Genomic DNA, 16,246 nt, shown 5'->3' with positions numbered 1-16,246 from the left:
TACAGAAAAAAGGTCAAGGGTCATTGTTGACCTTTCATTTATGATGCATTAAATACCTTTCTTCTGCTTCCTAAGGAGGTAGAAATACACTGTAATCTATTTTTAATTCAAAATCAACAATTGAGATCAAGATTGCCCTGATTTTCCCACCTTTGTGCTTGCAGTGTCCTACCCTATTAGGAAAGTTACTTATTCCTGGACCACCTTATGTAACTAAAGTACCAGACTCTAGATCTCAATAGCACATAATAAATGTATAATTTGTTTATTGTTTGTAGCATTTAGTACCTTTTTATTTTATTATCTAAAACAGAAAGTATTTGGAAATAATGTAAGATTCCATCCATAGTTTACAATTCATACCTTCTATCGCGCATCAATTAGGATACTGGCTCTAGGTATGATTTGTTTAGCATTTGGTTTGACTTACCTTCCTTACAACATGCAAAAAGAAAAAAAGGCTTTAAGTTACCATTGGAATCTTAACTGGTGGACCACTAGGACAACTAGGTCCCTTTCACAGTTACTACTGTTGAGTCACGTATCACCTAGTCTATACCTGTGCATTTGATTTCTTTAGCAATAGCAATAGTAGTTAGACTTATATACTGCTTCATAGGGCTTTCAGCCCTCTCTAAGCGGTTTACAGAGTCAGCATAGAGTCTGGGTCCTCATTTCACCCACCTCGGAAGGATGGAAGGCTGAGTCAACCTTGAGCCGGTGAGATTTGAACCGCTGAACTGCAGATAACAGTCAGCTGAAGTGGCCTGCAGTACTGCACTCTAACCACTGTGCCACCTCAGCTCTTAAGTCCTTTCTTGAAGGACTTATTCTCGCCACTGAACTTGTTATTTAGGTCCCAATGCTAAAGTCTGTTAAGATCCTTCTGACAATCTTGTCTGTAGTTTGATGAGTTTCCCTTCTATTATCTTATCGAATTAAGAGGTTGTTGAAGAATAATGAGCCTAAGACAGAGCTTTGAGGTATTCCACTGCTGGCTTCCCTCCATGTAAATGTAGTTACATTGAGGACTACATGTTGAATCTAATTAGTCAGCTAGTTGCAGATCCATCTGGTGGAGATGCCATCCCACATTTTCTATATTATAAAGAAATGTAGTTTAGCTCTTATGGATTTGGTGGTGCAATGCCAGCTTTAGGCATGTTCATTCATCATTGCTAGCATCAGTGAGGCACTCATTCTGGACTAGCTGCAAGAGATTTTTGAGCTGCATGATTAAGATGAAGCTGACTAGAGGAGGTTTTACTTTGGTGTTCTGCAAGATGCAGACATTGGCACTAAATGGCTGCTGGAGTTAAAGTTGGAAGTAGTATTATGAGAGAACCAATTGGCTTCCTATGGCTGCCATGGGACTATCCTGAAAAGATTTTCACTGAGGAGAGTAATAAAAATCAGAACTTATCTTGTTTGTTCACTTTCACTTCTCTGGAATTGTAGATCTTTAGTATCTTAAAATCTAGACTAGAGGATGGAAGGTCTAAGATTAGGAGACTTTTGATAAGAGATGTGGATGAGCTGGTATCCCTAAGGTGTAACAGTTTATTCCTTCCTGGAGGGCAGTAAGGATACATATTAGTTCTCTTTAAGTTATTAAGAGTGGTTGTTTTTGGTTTCTTCCAACCACCCAAGTAACAGCAGAGTATCTGGGAGTGGGTGTGGTGGACTGATGGGCAATGGAGTGGTCCTGACTGGGAGCACTGATTCTTAGACCTTACAATTGGTTGAGAGAACTGTGACATCTAGTTATATGATGGGGCTCCTTGATTGGGAGGGAGGGAGGATGGAGGTTGAAGGACATTATTATGTCATGAGGGAGAGGAAAGGAGTTGTATCGTGGTGATGGAAAGAAAAATAGATGGATGGAGGGCATGAATCATGGATCTGACCCAATTCTTTCTGGTCCAGCTCACAATGGAAATCATCCTTTAGATCTGGATCCTATCATAGGACAATGGCTAAATGAACAGAATTTGCAGAACCTTATAATTATACCCTTGTTGTGATCAGATCATTCCGTTTCTTGCCCTAGCACCCCACTGAATGGGGGAAGAGCCTATTTGATTGGTTCATTCCAGGCACCTAATGGACAGTACTTGATTCAAAAGGAATTTGGGATTGTTCTTGAAGTTCTGAGGCATAGTTCAGCTAAGGCCTTAATTGCAACTGGAATGAGGGGCAAAAACAGCCTTCTACCAGATCAGGCCTCTGCAGGTTTTCAAAGAAACTTTAGGTGACATAAGCTTGTGAACAAACTTTGTTGTTGTTAGTTGCAAAGTCATGTCCAACCCATCGCAACCCTATGGACAATGTTCCTCCAAGCCTTTCTGTTCTATACCATCCTCTGGAGTCCATTTAAGCTCATGCCTACTGTTTCGGTGACTCCATCCATCCACCTCCTTCTCTGTCATCCACGTCTTCTTTTGTCCTCAATCTTTCCCAGCATTAGGCTCTTCTCCAGTGAGTCCTTCCTTTTCATTAGTATTGGCGTTTCATCTTCAGGATTTGGCCTTCTAAAGAGCAATCAGTGTTGATCTCCTTTAAGACTGAACGGTTTGATCACCTTGCAGTCCAAGGGACTTGCAGGAGTCTTCTCCAGCACCATAGTTCAAAGGCCTCAATTCTTTGGCCCTCAGCCTTTCTTATGGTCCAAATTTTACAGCTATACATTGCAACTGGGAAAACCATAGCCTTGACTATATGCACTTTTGTTGGCAGAGTGATGTCTCTGCTTTTTAGTATGCTGTCTAGATTTGCCTTAACTTTCCTCACCAGGATCAAGCACCTTTTAATTTCTTGGATGCATTCCCCATCTTGGAGCCCAGGAAAATAAAATCTGTCACTACATCCATTTCTTCCCCATCTATTTTCCAGAAATTGAGAGGGCCGGATGATTTTAGTTTTGCACTCTCCTTCTTCACCCGCCTCAAGAGGCTCTTTAGTTCCTCTTCATTTTCTGCCATTAGAGTGGTATCATCTGCCTATCTGAGGTTGCTGATATTTCTCCCAGCAATCTTAATTCCAACTTTTGATTTATCTAGCTCTGCCTTTCTCATGATGTACTCTGCATATAAGTTAAATAGGCAGGGCAACAGTATACAGCCTTACCGGACTCCTTTCCCAATCTTGAATCAATCAGTGGTTGCGTTTCCAGTTCTCACTGTTGCTTCCTTGGTTTCTCAAAAGACAAATAAGATGGTCTGGTACTCCTATCTCTTTAAGAACTTGCCACAATTTGTTGTGATCCACACAATCAAAGGCTTTAGCATAGTCAATGAAGCAGAAGTAGATGTTCTAAAGAACAAACTTTAAATTAAATTTTAATAGTCCTCACAGGGTAGAGTGATGAAAGCAATATCAAGGTATAACAATCCAAGCCTCAACACTTTTGTAAATGTGTGAAGTTGAATGAATGTAAAAGTGGGAAAGATGGAAAACCCCTGTGAAAATTGCTGATTTCTTGCTATCATGAAGACAGATTTAATATCCTCAAAGCTTATTAGATGACTGTCCCCATCTATTACCGTAGCAAAGCTATACCTGATATTAACTTTATTATGGAATTTGCTTAATGCAAATCCAGTTTAAAAATTACAACTCATGCAAAAATGATTGGGGTTTACAAAGCTTTCAAAAGAGATGCTTTGGAACTTACAGAGATGCATAAAGCATGGGCCTCTTTTTAATTTACACCAGCTGCATCTTTTTGAAGGTTGATGAGGCTGCTTTAACAATTTGAAAGAAGTATGTAAAATATGATCTTTGGTTTTGTGAAGCATCTCTTTTGAATCCGTCATGTTTCTCTAGATCATCAAACTTTATGAAAATCAACTGTTTAACCAATTAAATGCAATATAGTTATTGAATAATAGCTACCTGTGACATGTTTTATAGGAAAAAAATATTTGGCAACAATAAACAAGGTCATTGTTATATATGTGATGATTCAGTACAAATATGTTTTCCTTTTATTTCCTTATGTCAATTAAACCAAGCAGCTGCTCTCTCCAAATTTTTAAACCTACATAGATGAATTTCCAAAATCAAAGTAAAATATATTTAATATAAAATACTTTGTATAATATAATAAGTGGATTTATAACATTAATTTCATGCTGTAACTAGCCGGAAGACATTGTCCAAATTTAAACAAAAAACTCCTATCTGACAATGCAGTCCCCTACTGTCAGTCTTATTTTTTAACCTATTAATCTTGCTCTCCTGTATTGAATATGCTGAGTCTGTTATGTTACTTTAAGTAATTTTCTTTATACGTAACAATATTAGAAACTTTATTAGGATTTTAGAACTTAGAAATTTATCCCAAGCACTCTAAGAACATTGTCCCATCTGGCTTTTGTTCCTTTCTTATGGCCACTGGTGATACAATACCATATCCAAAAGAGCTTTGCTCAATGCCAGATCAATTCTCACAGGCAGGTTATACAAACTTTTATATCAACAACTCAATTAGATAAATATTGCACAAATATATCACACATAGTCGTTATTATGATTATGCCACAGCTGAAATAAACAATTGAAATTTATTGGGGGAATTTGACTAGCAGAAAAGGAGTAAGAGCCCTCCATTTTCTCTTGAAATTTTTACCTGCTCAGTAAAAAGCATTGTGCCTAGTTGTGCATTGTTCCACACAATATTTAACTTTTGCAGCTTGATAAGTTATCTATGCTTAGTTGATGCAAAAATCCTTTCCTTCCCATCAATTGTAACAGTATATTTTCTTTTAAGCATCGAAGTATTAGTGCATGATATCCAGAAAATGTGGACCACAAGTATTTTATCTGAGTACTTGTCTCACATGTAAAAGAGGCAAGTTTGTTGTTTTTTCAATGCAGAAAATGTCATGGAAGTGACAGTACATTATCATTCCTACTTTATCTCTTTGATGTTTTGCTGTTTTCATCTGTTCTATTTTAAGTCATCTGGGAGCTCAGCCTAAAAAAACATTCAAAGTTGGGAATGGAGTGAAATAAAAAAAAAAGAGTATTCTTTTTTTTTACATTCTTGATTGTCTGTTTAATAACAATATACCTTTATATAATCACATATCTCAATATGAAATTTTTTTACCAACCATTTATATTTGTATATCACTGTTTTCAATTATGTATGATCCCACCAATCAACTATTGCGTATGCTTATGTTCATTATTGTCCTTGTACATCATACATTCAAACAAAGATGTCATTCCTTCTTATTTTTTTTATCACAGTACAGATTTTTAATTTTTATCCAATTACAGAAACTATATTTAAACAAGGACAACAAAAAATCCTAGAACCATTGTTCCAGCAAAGTTCTATTGCTAGAAAATTAGCAATAAAATACAACTTGTGGTTGGTATGTGTGTTATGATTGTGTCTTATTTGAATTTCACAAAAATAGATTCCACAATTACTGTGCCAGAAAATTCATACTGTAAGTTTAAAATGTAAATTATTATAAAGACAAAATTAGCATTTTCAATGTACAAAAAATAAAACATGAATTTCACAATTACATGGGACATTAGAATTTTAAGCAAACAATGTTCAATGATTGGGCATGATTGCTTTTCCTTTTAAAAAAATTCCATAGATATTGGATTTAATTTATTTTTTCTATTACTCTCTTGAGGAATCCTGTCAGGTTCTTGAAAAACTCCAGAGTTACATAAAACACAGTTTAAAAAAAACCTGCATCACATGGTCATTGGCACAGAAAGATAAACTTCTGTCTCTCTTTACGTATGTACCAGTGGTGGGTTATGACCGGTATGCCCCGGTACGGGCATACCGGTGCCTGCCAGGTACACTGGGTACCGTTCTGGTATGGTGCTCTGGAGGGCCTGCCCGCACTCCTTACTGGTATTTGAGCTCTTCGGGGCTTCCGCACATGGAGCATACTGTCCCTGCGTGACGCTCCGCCAAGCAGCTGGAGCGTCGCAGAGGCATCGCGGAGCATCGCAGGTGGTAAGTACACATGTGTTCTGTGTGCATTCATTTCGTGGATGCCGGGCCCCGTTGCACCGTACCGGTTGCAATGGGATCAGGAACCCACCACTGGTATGTACTCTCATATACATATGCATTTCTAGACATTTCTTAATCTTCAGATTGTGCTCATGTTAAAAACTATAGAGAATAAATATTGTCTGATATTTATTTATAGTCACTATTGCATGTCAATAACCAAGAATGCAGAATCATCTTACTCCTAGAAAAGCTTTCTTGAATCCATTATGTTATCCAGAAAAAGGTACAACTGCTGATTTCTGGATACTGAAATTAAAGTTTAATCATGTTGGATTCTAATTTTCACACTCCTTCATATACCCACACATAGTTAGAAACTCTAGATTAAATGACTCAATGAGATGTTATCCTCCATCCCTGGTTAAAAATTCATGGAAGCTTGGAATGGGAAATGGTACTGTGCACATGCTCTTTAGTTTATAAACATGAGCACAATTGTTGCAACACTGCACAACTTCAGGATGTGATGTGACAGCTACGGCTTAGCATCTATTGTAAATCCAGTTATTGTTTTTGTAAATCAGTGGTTCCCAAAGTGGCAGTACCGCCCCCTGGGGGATGGTGGGATGACTTAGGGGGGAGCTAAGATGCAAGGGGGTCAGCAGGGGGAGCTAAGAGGCAAGGGGGGTGGCAGGGGGATGGTAAGAGGACAACCCGAAGGAGACATTCTCCCAGCGGCGTCTCAGGCAACGTTCTCTCTTGCCGCACAAGGAAGCTTGATTTTGCCTTAAAACTTGCTGTTCCAGCAATCTGAAGGGGGCATTCTCCCAGGAGAGTCTCAGGCAACTTTCTCTCTTGCTGCACAAGGAAGTGAAGCCAAATTTGTTTATTTAACCTCCCGCTCCTCCCCCACCCTACTACATTAAGATCCCCGAGCTTCCCATTTCTGAGACATATAAGAAAGAAAGAATGGACGGAAGGAAGAAAAAGAAAGGAAAGAAAGACAGAAAGAGGGAAAGAGAAATATAAGAAAGAAGGAAGGAAGGGAGGAAGAAAGAAAGAAAGAGAGAAAGAAAGAGAGAAAGAAAAAGAAAGAGAACTTATGATCACAATTGAGCCCAAAATTTTGGTTGCTAAGCAAGAGCATTGTTAAATGAGTTTCACCACATTTTACAAGTTGGCCACTCCCACTGGTCACATGACCACCAAGCCAAGCCCACAAAATAGGCCACACGTACAGAATAGGTTCTAAAAATTTTTGAAACCCACCACTGGTATATGTGTATGTTTGTGAGGGAGAGAAAAAATAATTAAGGTCATTGATCTAAAGATGAAAAACTTTAGATAAAAGACAAAAGTGTTTATTATCCATTTTGGGTTTCTTACAAGAACATCTTTTTGTGTAAGTTTGTGATATCTTAATGATATCTGTTGCAGTTTTGTGCTTTGTGGTAATATCTTACTGAGATTACTTCTTTCAATATCTACACAGGAATTATCATCTACTAAGAACAGTGAAGTAGTTACTAAATTTTACTGAGTTTACTAAGTTACTAGTTATTAAGGTTCTTGATAAATGACTATCAGACTTTGAAAACATGGTATCACTGGATCATGTTCAACAATTTTGTTGAATTAACATTAACTAAAAAGGTTTTTAAATTGGATTTTGAATAAATGTGCAATTAATTGTTACAGTTTTGAATTTTACTGTTACTATCTTCCTTCCATCATGCAAACTGCCCAGTCACATGACTCCTCAGCCACGCCCACCAAGCCACACCCACAGAACTGGTAATAAAAAATTTGAATTCCACCACTGGGTGGGGGGCTTGAGGATCAGTTTGTAGCACCAAGGGGGCGGTGGACTGAAAAAGTTTGAGAACCACTGTTGTAAATCATAGCTTATGACTAAGTCATTACAATTACATACTCTATATGTAATTAGTTACTGTGCATTTGAAACAACTTCATGCTGTGTAAAAAGCTAATCATTGACTGTTCAAGCTACATCCAATTACCAACCCCAACCCTGACTAGTATGGTTTAGGAAGATAGAGAAATACTATAATCTAAGTCCAGGGAGTTTTCTTCTCCAATCTGCTAAAAAGGAAATTTATCCAAGTTGTATTCATATAGTTCACATGGTAACCAAGCAGAGGTGGTATTCAGCCAGTTCTGACAGGTCCTGGAGAACTGGTAGTGGAAATTTTGAGTAGTTTGGAGAACAGGCAAATAGGCTGGGCCCACCCCCACTGCCTGCCAGCCGATCTTCTTTTGTTGCTCTGAACAGGAGAATGGAGCTGGAAAGCAGGTTAGTAGGGTGGGGAGGGAATGGGGATTTTGCAGTAACCTTCCCCTGCCATGCCCACAAAGCCATGCCCAAAAAACCACACCCACAGAACTGGTAGTAAAATTTTTTGAATCCCACCACTGTAACCAAGACATGGTATGGTTTCTTAAGTAAACTCACATTGACTGGCTTCAAACAATGAACCAACCAAACAAAACCAACCAAACTATAGCATTTAAAGTAAACTGTGAAATGTAACATCAGCTGCTGGAATTAAAGAGCTAAGGATAAGCAAGCACATCACAAAATTGGTGCTGAATTCCACCCTTTTTGTAAAATACTTGCATAAGAATAAAGTCATCTCTGCCTTCAAATGAGACTATTTAAGTAAGGCCTTGTCTCCCTTCTCCTTCTATACTTCGGATTATACCACCAGCTGGTTTATGAGTGGTGATGATGGCTATTAAAAGGTCTAAGAACTCCATCAGCCTCACTTCCTGAAAATGAGTTCTTCAGCTACAGGCATGACCTATTTAGAAGTGCTTAAGATACAATAATGATAAAATGTCAGCAGGCAGAATGAGTAATGACAACTTTGAAATTTATCTCAGATTGAAAAGGTTGGGGGATAATGGTACTTGTGCACAGTCTTTCAAAAACAGTCTTCTAGGCTGCCAAATAGGCTTGTACACTTAAAACCGTACTAGAGATTAGCCATATCTTTGCCTGTTTTTGAAAGCCATGAAGAATGCAACATTATTTTCCATTTGTAATGAAAGCATTTCTTTTGGTCTTGTTCTGTTGTCAATTTATTAGTGACTATCCAAACTGCAGCCTTTCTGATCAAAGGAACAATGGACCATTTTCACAAGCGAAAATGAAAAGTGCTTTTCAAATACAGAGCAAACTGTCAATCAGAAATTCAACAGGAGGCTTTACAAGAAGGATTTCAGCTGCTTGCTCACCACCTGGCCATTATTTCAGTATCATTTTCAAAATTTGCATAAAGATCCACAGGGATTGACTGCCCTGATTTCACAGCGAGTGAAGGACTAATTATTGTGATATACTGTAAAATCTGATGTACAAAGGTTCAATTCTTTGGATGCCTCTGTTTTTAGATCCAAAATACAAAAAAAGGTAGACAGCTGTTATATTTGCTATATAACCTATATATCACCTTAAATTCTTAACAAACTCTGAATTCAGTATGGAGAGGGGTATCAAACTCGTGGCATTACATGACTATTATGACTTTTTCTACCTTCACTAAATGGGGAGGGAGGGGGGTGCAGGCAGTGGACCACAGGTTTGACACCTCTGGTATAGAGCCTGTTTTTAGGTCATGCAGAGTTAAGGTCCTGTCACACTTCCCACTCGATTGTTTAGCCTGTTGCATTAAGAAGAATGCTTTCTGTTGTATTTGTGCGACCCAGTCCCTATAGTTTATAAATGATGTAAGCTATTGCATAAAACCAGATCATGGTGGTTCATTCTATGTATCATTAAGGAAACTATGTTTTAGCACATTGCATTCAGTATTTTGTTTCAGTTTACATATTGCTTTCTAAATTATAATGACTGAATTCTTGCAAGATGTTTAGTAAAGCAAAGCATTGTGAAACCAGCATTTGTGGGTCTCCCCCCCCTCAAAGGACCTGAAATATGACCTTTTATGTCTTCTTCTGCCCCATCACTTTTATACTTGTAAATACAGTAGTTACTGCGTTCTGTTGCTACACTGCTTTATTCAGCTTATTAAATTTTTAAAGATTGTTAATTTTTTATAAATATGGCAAGTATGAAGAAATCTCCAGTTTCATCTTTATTTACAGTAGAGCCCTAGAGTCCCACATGGATCATTTAGACATTCTTAGAAAGTAGTACTTCTAGCCAAGTATGTTGTTTAGAAATATGCCCATTAAGGTTGCGGAAACAGAAGTGATAAGAAGGGAAGAATTGTTTTTTTTTTTGCTGGAAGATTAGAAATGGGAATATCTTAGCATTTTGCTACATGAAAAAATCCACAATCACAAGCTCTCCTATAGTGGCCATTTTGTGATAACATCCATAACATGCTCTCAAGTTTAAAATTGGCTCATCTGCCCAAAAGTTAGAAAAATGTGCTTTAGTGTTAATTCATTCTAAGTAGATAAAGCTCACTACCTTTTGATAGAGGAAGTGTAGTCTGTCCATATAAAAAATAATGTAGGAACCTAAATAAATAAGTTCTTAATTGTTAACTAGGTGTTGGTTGGATTGAAAAAATATTTTCTCTTTTGAGTTTTAGTGGGGCAGATGTCTGTTTCAGAAAATGGAATCACATGTAATAAATATATAAGTTTTATGTGTTTTGAAAAAAATTATATCTCATATTTTGATGAAGTTTTTCACATTTGTGAATGGAGAAAAAATGAAGTAAAATAAACAAATACAACTCATAAACTAATCCTGGCAATCTACTCTGATAAAAATAGCCAAATCTGTGTCTTTTGACATAATTAAAGAGAAAATACATATTAGAGAAAATACATATTAGAGAAAATACTAAGCACTTCCAAGTAACTATGATAGTTTGTTACAATTGAGCATTTGACTGTATATCCCTGTAAGTTGATGAAGGGCTAAGATTTTTTTCTGCAAGTTTTTTCCTGTATGTTTTTTTAACTGTAATAATTTAATGAGTGCCTATGGTTAAGACATTTTCTCTTCTCCTGGAGAAATTCAGAAAAAAAATATTGATTTAATTCCTCTGCCCATACTTTTGATCAAGCATAGTATTTATTTGTCCAGCTCCTGTAAAGATGGCTATATACTTATCTTAGACAGAAAACAGAGCAAAAATATATAAATATATAAAAAAGGGAATAGAAAGTGAGGATCAATTGAGTATGGTAGTAAATTGCTACACTACAAATTGGGAAACCATGAAAGTCAGCTGGTGATGACTTTGCTCTCTTGCTGTTTCTTACAGTTCAGTCCACCTCCCAAGATTGTTCTTGTTGTGGAGAAAATAGAAGCATTATTATGTTGCCTGGAATGGTACAAAATAACACCAGAATATCAATCTAAACTTTGCACAACTTGAAGGTTGTATGCCAGTTGCAGCCTCTCCTGGATCAAGAGATCCTGTGCTCAGTCATTCAAGCCCTAGTCATCTCAAACTTGGATTATTGCAACATGCTCTGCATGGACCTATTCTTGAAGAACATTCAGAAGCTACAGGTGGTGTGGAATGTGGCAATGCAGGCAGTTCTTGGAGCCCAAAGGTAGCTCATGTAACACTTCTGCTCCCTGAGCTTCAGAGACTGCCAGCTTGTTTCCAGGTGCAATTAAAAGTATTGGTAATCACTTTTAAGTCTCCTTGTAGCATGGGCTATGTGAAACAGTGTCTCATCTCACTGGGATTTTACCCACCTCACCCGTGCTGGTAGAGGAGCTATGCTGTGAGCCCCATCAGCCAGAATATTCCAAATGGGCTCTTTCTCTGCCATTGTGCCCTTTGGAATACCTTGCCCCCTGGAGTAAAGGCTGGCTCCAACTCTCCTCATCTTCTGCAAGAACTAAAATACCTTGTTCTTGAGGGGTTTCACATGGGAGGTGGTTGATAGATTAATAACAGATCCCACCTCGCCTCCTCTCATCCTACTCCCTATCTCCCCATCTTTTAATTGGGGCTCAATAGTAGGATTTGGATTGTACTGTATTTTATTTATGTCTTTTAGGTTTTGTATACTTTTATTTTTTTAAGATTGTAAGCACCCAGAGTTACCCTGTGGTAAGGTGGGTGGCCAATAAATTTTACAAATAAATAATAATGTTAAAAATAATGGTTATTTGCAGTATTGTAATTCATTTCATTTACAGATATAAACATTTGATTGGATAGGAAGCAATTAGAAAGACTGTATACCAGCACAACAGTTGTTTGCGACTATGGAATCCTATACCATGCAACCTGTCATAGAAAGTTTTCTAGTCAACTTTCAAACTGTAGTAATGATGCAACTACTGTTCCAATGTCACTTGGATCTAGATACAGCTGACAGGCTGTCCCTAGTGCATGTTACTTCAACTGAAGAATAAACAGATGTAGAAGTAAAACTTTCAACAGCTGGCTCACTGACACTGTTTTAAAGTATAGTTTACAGTTTATAGCTATTGCTTTGCAATAGAGCAAGAATTTGCCCTACAGTTTGCCATCTATTGGGCTAATCTTTACATTTTCTATTCCTGCATGGTTTCTATCATGTGGTAAATTTTAATGTGATTTAATGGGTTTCTTTATACATACATATACACATACACATAAACACCAGTGGTGGGCTGCAGCCGGTAGGCCCTGGTACAGGCGTACCGGAGCCTGCCTGGAGCACCCAGTACCGTTCCGGTATGGTGCTCCGGAGGGCCCACCTGCCCGCCCGAGCTCCTCACCTGTGTTTTAAGCCTTTGGCACTTCCGCACACACACATGGCACGTACGGCACCTGCACGATGCTCCTCCGAGCAGCTGGAGCATCGCGGAGGTTTGCGGAGGCATGGCAAGCAGTATGATGCATGCGCATGTGGGTGACACCAGGCCCATTCCAACTGTACCGGTTGGAACGCGAACCAGAACCCACCACACACACACACACACACACACACACACAGCCTACTTAAAACAAAGTGAGTTCAGTTTTACAGAATTTAAAAACAATAAAAACATACTTTAAACAGTGACCATTAAGGGAACCCAATTATCCCTCCGTAGCCTGAAAAACTCAGAAGGCCCATCCACCCTTTTCAACCCAAAGCAGGAAGGAAATGCCAGGTTTTAAAATAATGCTTCAACACAGGCAAGGTGGAAGCCTTGTGGATCTCTGGGAGAAGTCAATTTTGAAACAGAGAAGAAAATTGTAAAGAATTTTCATTGTGTTATGTATATAGCAACCCACCCAACACCTAGTCTTCTTTCTAAACAACGATTTTGTATTCAGAGCACATAATAAAAGAACTAAACTCTTGGTGCTAATTCTTTATTTAGAAAGCAGTATGGTGTCATGAATAGATTTTACACAATCCAGACAACCACTAGAAGATTGTGGCACTGCTTTTGACACTATCTTGTGTCTAGAAAAGATAAATCTTATTACATTCTTTTCCAAGAGGCAGTGTTATTAAAAATAGACTATACTAGTCACAAGATGTATTATCAAGAGTCTTTATTATTTTTTGTTTTAACCTACCAGTTAAAGAAATATTTGCTTTTTTATATAACCAATGTGGATACTTCATGTCTTGATTTTAAATATCTTAAAACAAAATTCTATTCTGACCGGAAAAAGGTCCAAAGACATGAATCACAAGAAATATCTTATATATAATCTTTTTTTGATTTTAATTTGATTTTATTTAACATTTATAGGCCGCCCTTTTCCCTGAGGGGACTCAGGGCGGCTTACAATAGTAAGGGAAGGGGAGTGAAAGACAAAATACAGAAAAGAAAAAAAAATGTGAGATAACAAAAAGTACTAAAACACAACATTCACTCAGCATTCGGGAGGGGCAAGAAAATTTATCCCCAGGCCTGACGGGCTAGCCAGATCTTGAGGGCTGTGCGGAAGGCCTGGACTGTGGTCAGGGTACGGATCTCCACGGGGAGATTGTTCCATAGCGTCGGAGCAGCAACAGAGAAGGCTCTCCTCCGGGTGGTCGCCAGTCGGCACTGACTGGCGGATGGAATACGGAGGAGGCCCGCTCTATGCGATCTGATGGGACGCAGGGAGGTTATTGGCAGGAGGCGGTCTCTCAGATAGTCAGATCCACTACCATGGAGCGCTTTATGGGTGGTAAGTAAGACCTTGAATTGCACCCGGAGATCTACAGGCAGCCAGCGCAGCTCGCGGAGGATAGGTGTTATGTGGGCGAACCGAGGTGCGCCCACTATCACTCGCGCGGCCGCGTTCTGTACTAGCTGAAGTCTCCGGGTGCTCTTCAAGGGCAGCCCCATGTAGAGCACATTGCAGTATTCCAGCTTAGAGATCACAAGGGCTCGAGTGACTGTCGTGAGAGCCTCCCGATTCAGGTAGGGCCGCAACTGGCGCACCAGGCGAACCTGGGCAAATGCCCCCCTGGTCACAGCCGATAGATGGTGATCAAAACTCAGCTGTGGATCCAGGAGGACTCCCAAGTTGCGGACCCTATCTGAGGGGTAATCATTCTGAAACTGGCAGCTTTCATTAATTATATTGATTTATATAATACTTCCCATATCAAAGGAGAATAATCAGTTTGAGAAGTGCCTTAAGATTTTGAGTGGCCCTAATTCAGCAAAGATTTGAAGCCTTTGCTAAAACATAAAATGAAAATGGTATAGAAATCACTAGTTGTATTTTGTAATTTTGGCACTATAATTGCTGTTTATTTCTACATAAATCTAAGTCACATTAGACATTATTTTAGAAATATTGCACACTTCATTGTTTATGTACTTTAAAATTTTATATGCCTCATCTTATGAAGCATAACCCTGGTAGTTTGTAAATCGTAATAAAACAATGAAAAAGATAAAACCAACAGCACATCCCTCAGGCCTGATAAACAATGGTATGAGATCAGCTTCACCCTACCCTAAGACTACTGGGAAACCCCAGGATAGAGGCCTGTAGGAAGTGTTTCCCAAAGGGCAAGGGCTGCTATGGAGAAGGTGTGCTACCTAAGTCACCCTGGAGGGCAACATTTAAGAAAAAGGATCTGGAGAGTATATCCACTTTATTGGGCCTATAACCTTAAGAAAAGAGGATGCCTCAAATAAACTGATCTTGTGATATTCGTGGCTTTAAAGATGATAACCATCACTTTGCAACATATCTGCAAAAGAACTGGAAGCCTGTGTAACTCATATAATAGCACTGCAAGTATGATATACTCTAAACTGTGCACCACTGCATTATGAACCATTTGTAGTTTTCATATGGTCTTTAAAGGCAATTCTTCCAAAGCACATGGCAGGCATTTAACCTTTCCAGTCTAAAAACACCTATAATTGCGACATGAGATGGATCCGTGCAAAGCTCTCTTATCCATAACTGCCACCTGCTCCTTTAGTAGGAACCATGAGTTGAAGAAAATCCCCAAACTGTACACCATCTCTACCCAAAGGAGTTCAACTCCAGCAGAACTCAAGGACAATATCTCATCAGGCCAGGGATCAAAAACTCAGACAAACTCCTTTTTGCTAGGGTTGAGTTGAAGCTATTTTCTTCCCAACTAGTCTACAGGTAATGAATCAAAACCAGGACAAAGTTGCTTGGTTGATCAGGGATAGAAATGTATAACTGAGTATTATCAGTGTGATATCAATCCGTATCAGAAGATGACTTCTCCCAGTGGCCTCATGTAGATGTTAAAGAGGGGAAGTAACATTTTAAAACCCTGAGACAGCCCACATTGCAAAAGACCAGGATTTGGCCTTTTCTTCCTTCTCTGCACCAACAACATGGACCTCCCACAGAGAAGGAGAAGCCACTACAGAGCATTCTCCTCTGCCAATCCCAGAACTGATCCAGAAAAATATCATAATCAATGGTATCAAATGCCATTGAGAGATTCAGGGCAGCTAAGATGGATACAGCATCTTCTGCAGGTTACCAACAAGCATAACAACACTGTCTCAGTGGTGCAGCATGACCTAAACCCTGATTGAACAAAGTCTACACTGAGTTTGATATTTGGGTCATATAATTTATTATTTTTTACCATTGTGTTAATGGTACCTATGCTTCTCTAAACATGGTTATACTTTATCTGTTTCAGCCAGGATTGGATCAAGAATGATAGGACATAAAGTTAGTATTACCACAAATTCCATATCCTTATTTTGCACTGGTTCTAAATCTCCAGCAAACTGCTTTACAATAGTATATGCAGGAGGCCTTTTTATAGCAAACACAATTACCGACAGTATCTAATGTA

Source organism: Thamnophis sirtalis, unplaced genomic scaffold (assembly GCF_051295495.1).
Source record: "Thamnophis sirtalis isolate CommonGarterSnake01/CBP01778 unplaced genomic scaffold, rThaSir2_p1.2 scaffold_8, whole genome shotgun sequence".
Taxonomy (NCBI): Eukaryota; Metazoa; Chordata; class Lepidosauria; order Squamata; family Natricidae; genus Thamnophis; species Thamnophis sirtalis.
The sequence above is the reverse complement of the archived record's forward strand: the minus strand, read 5'-3'. Positions refer to the sequence as shown.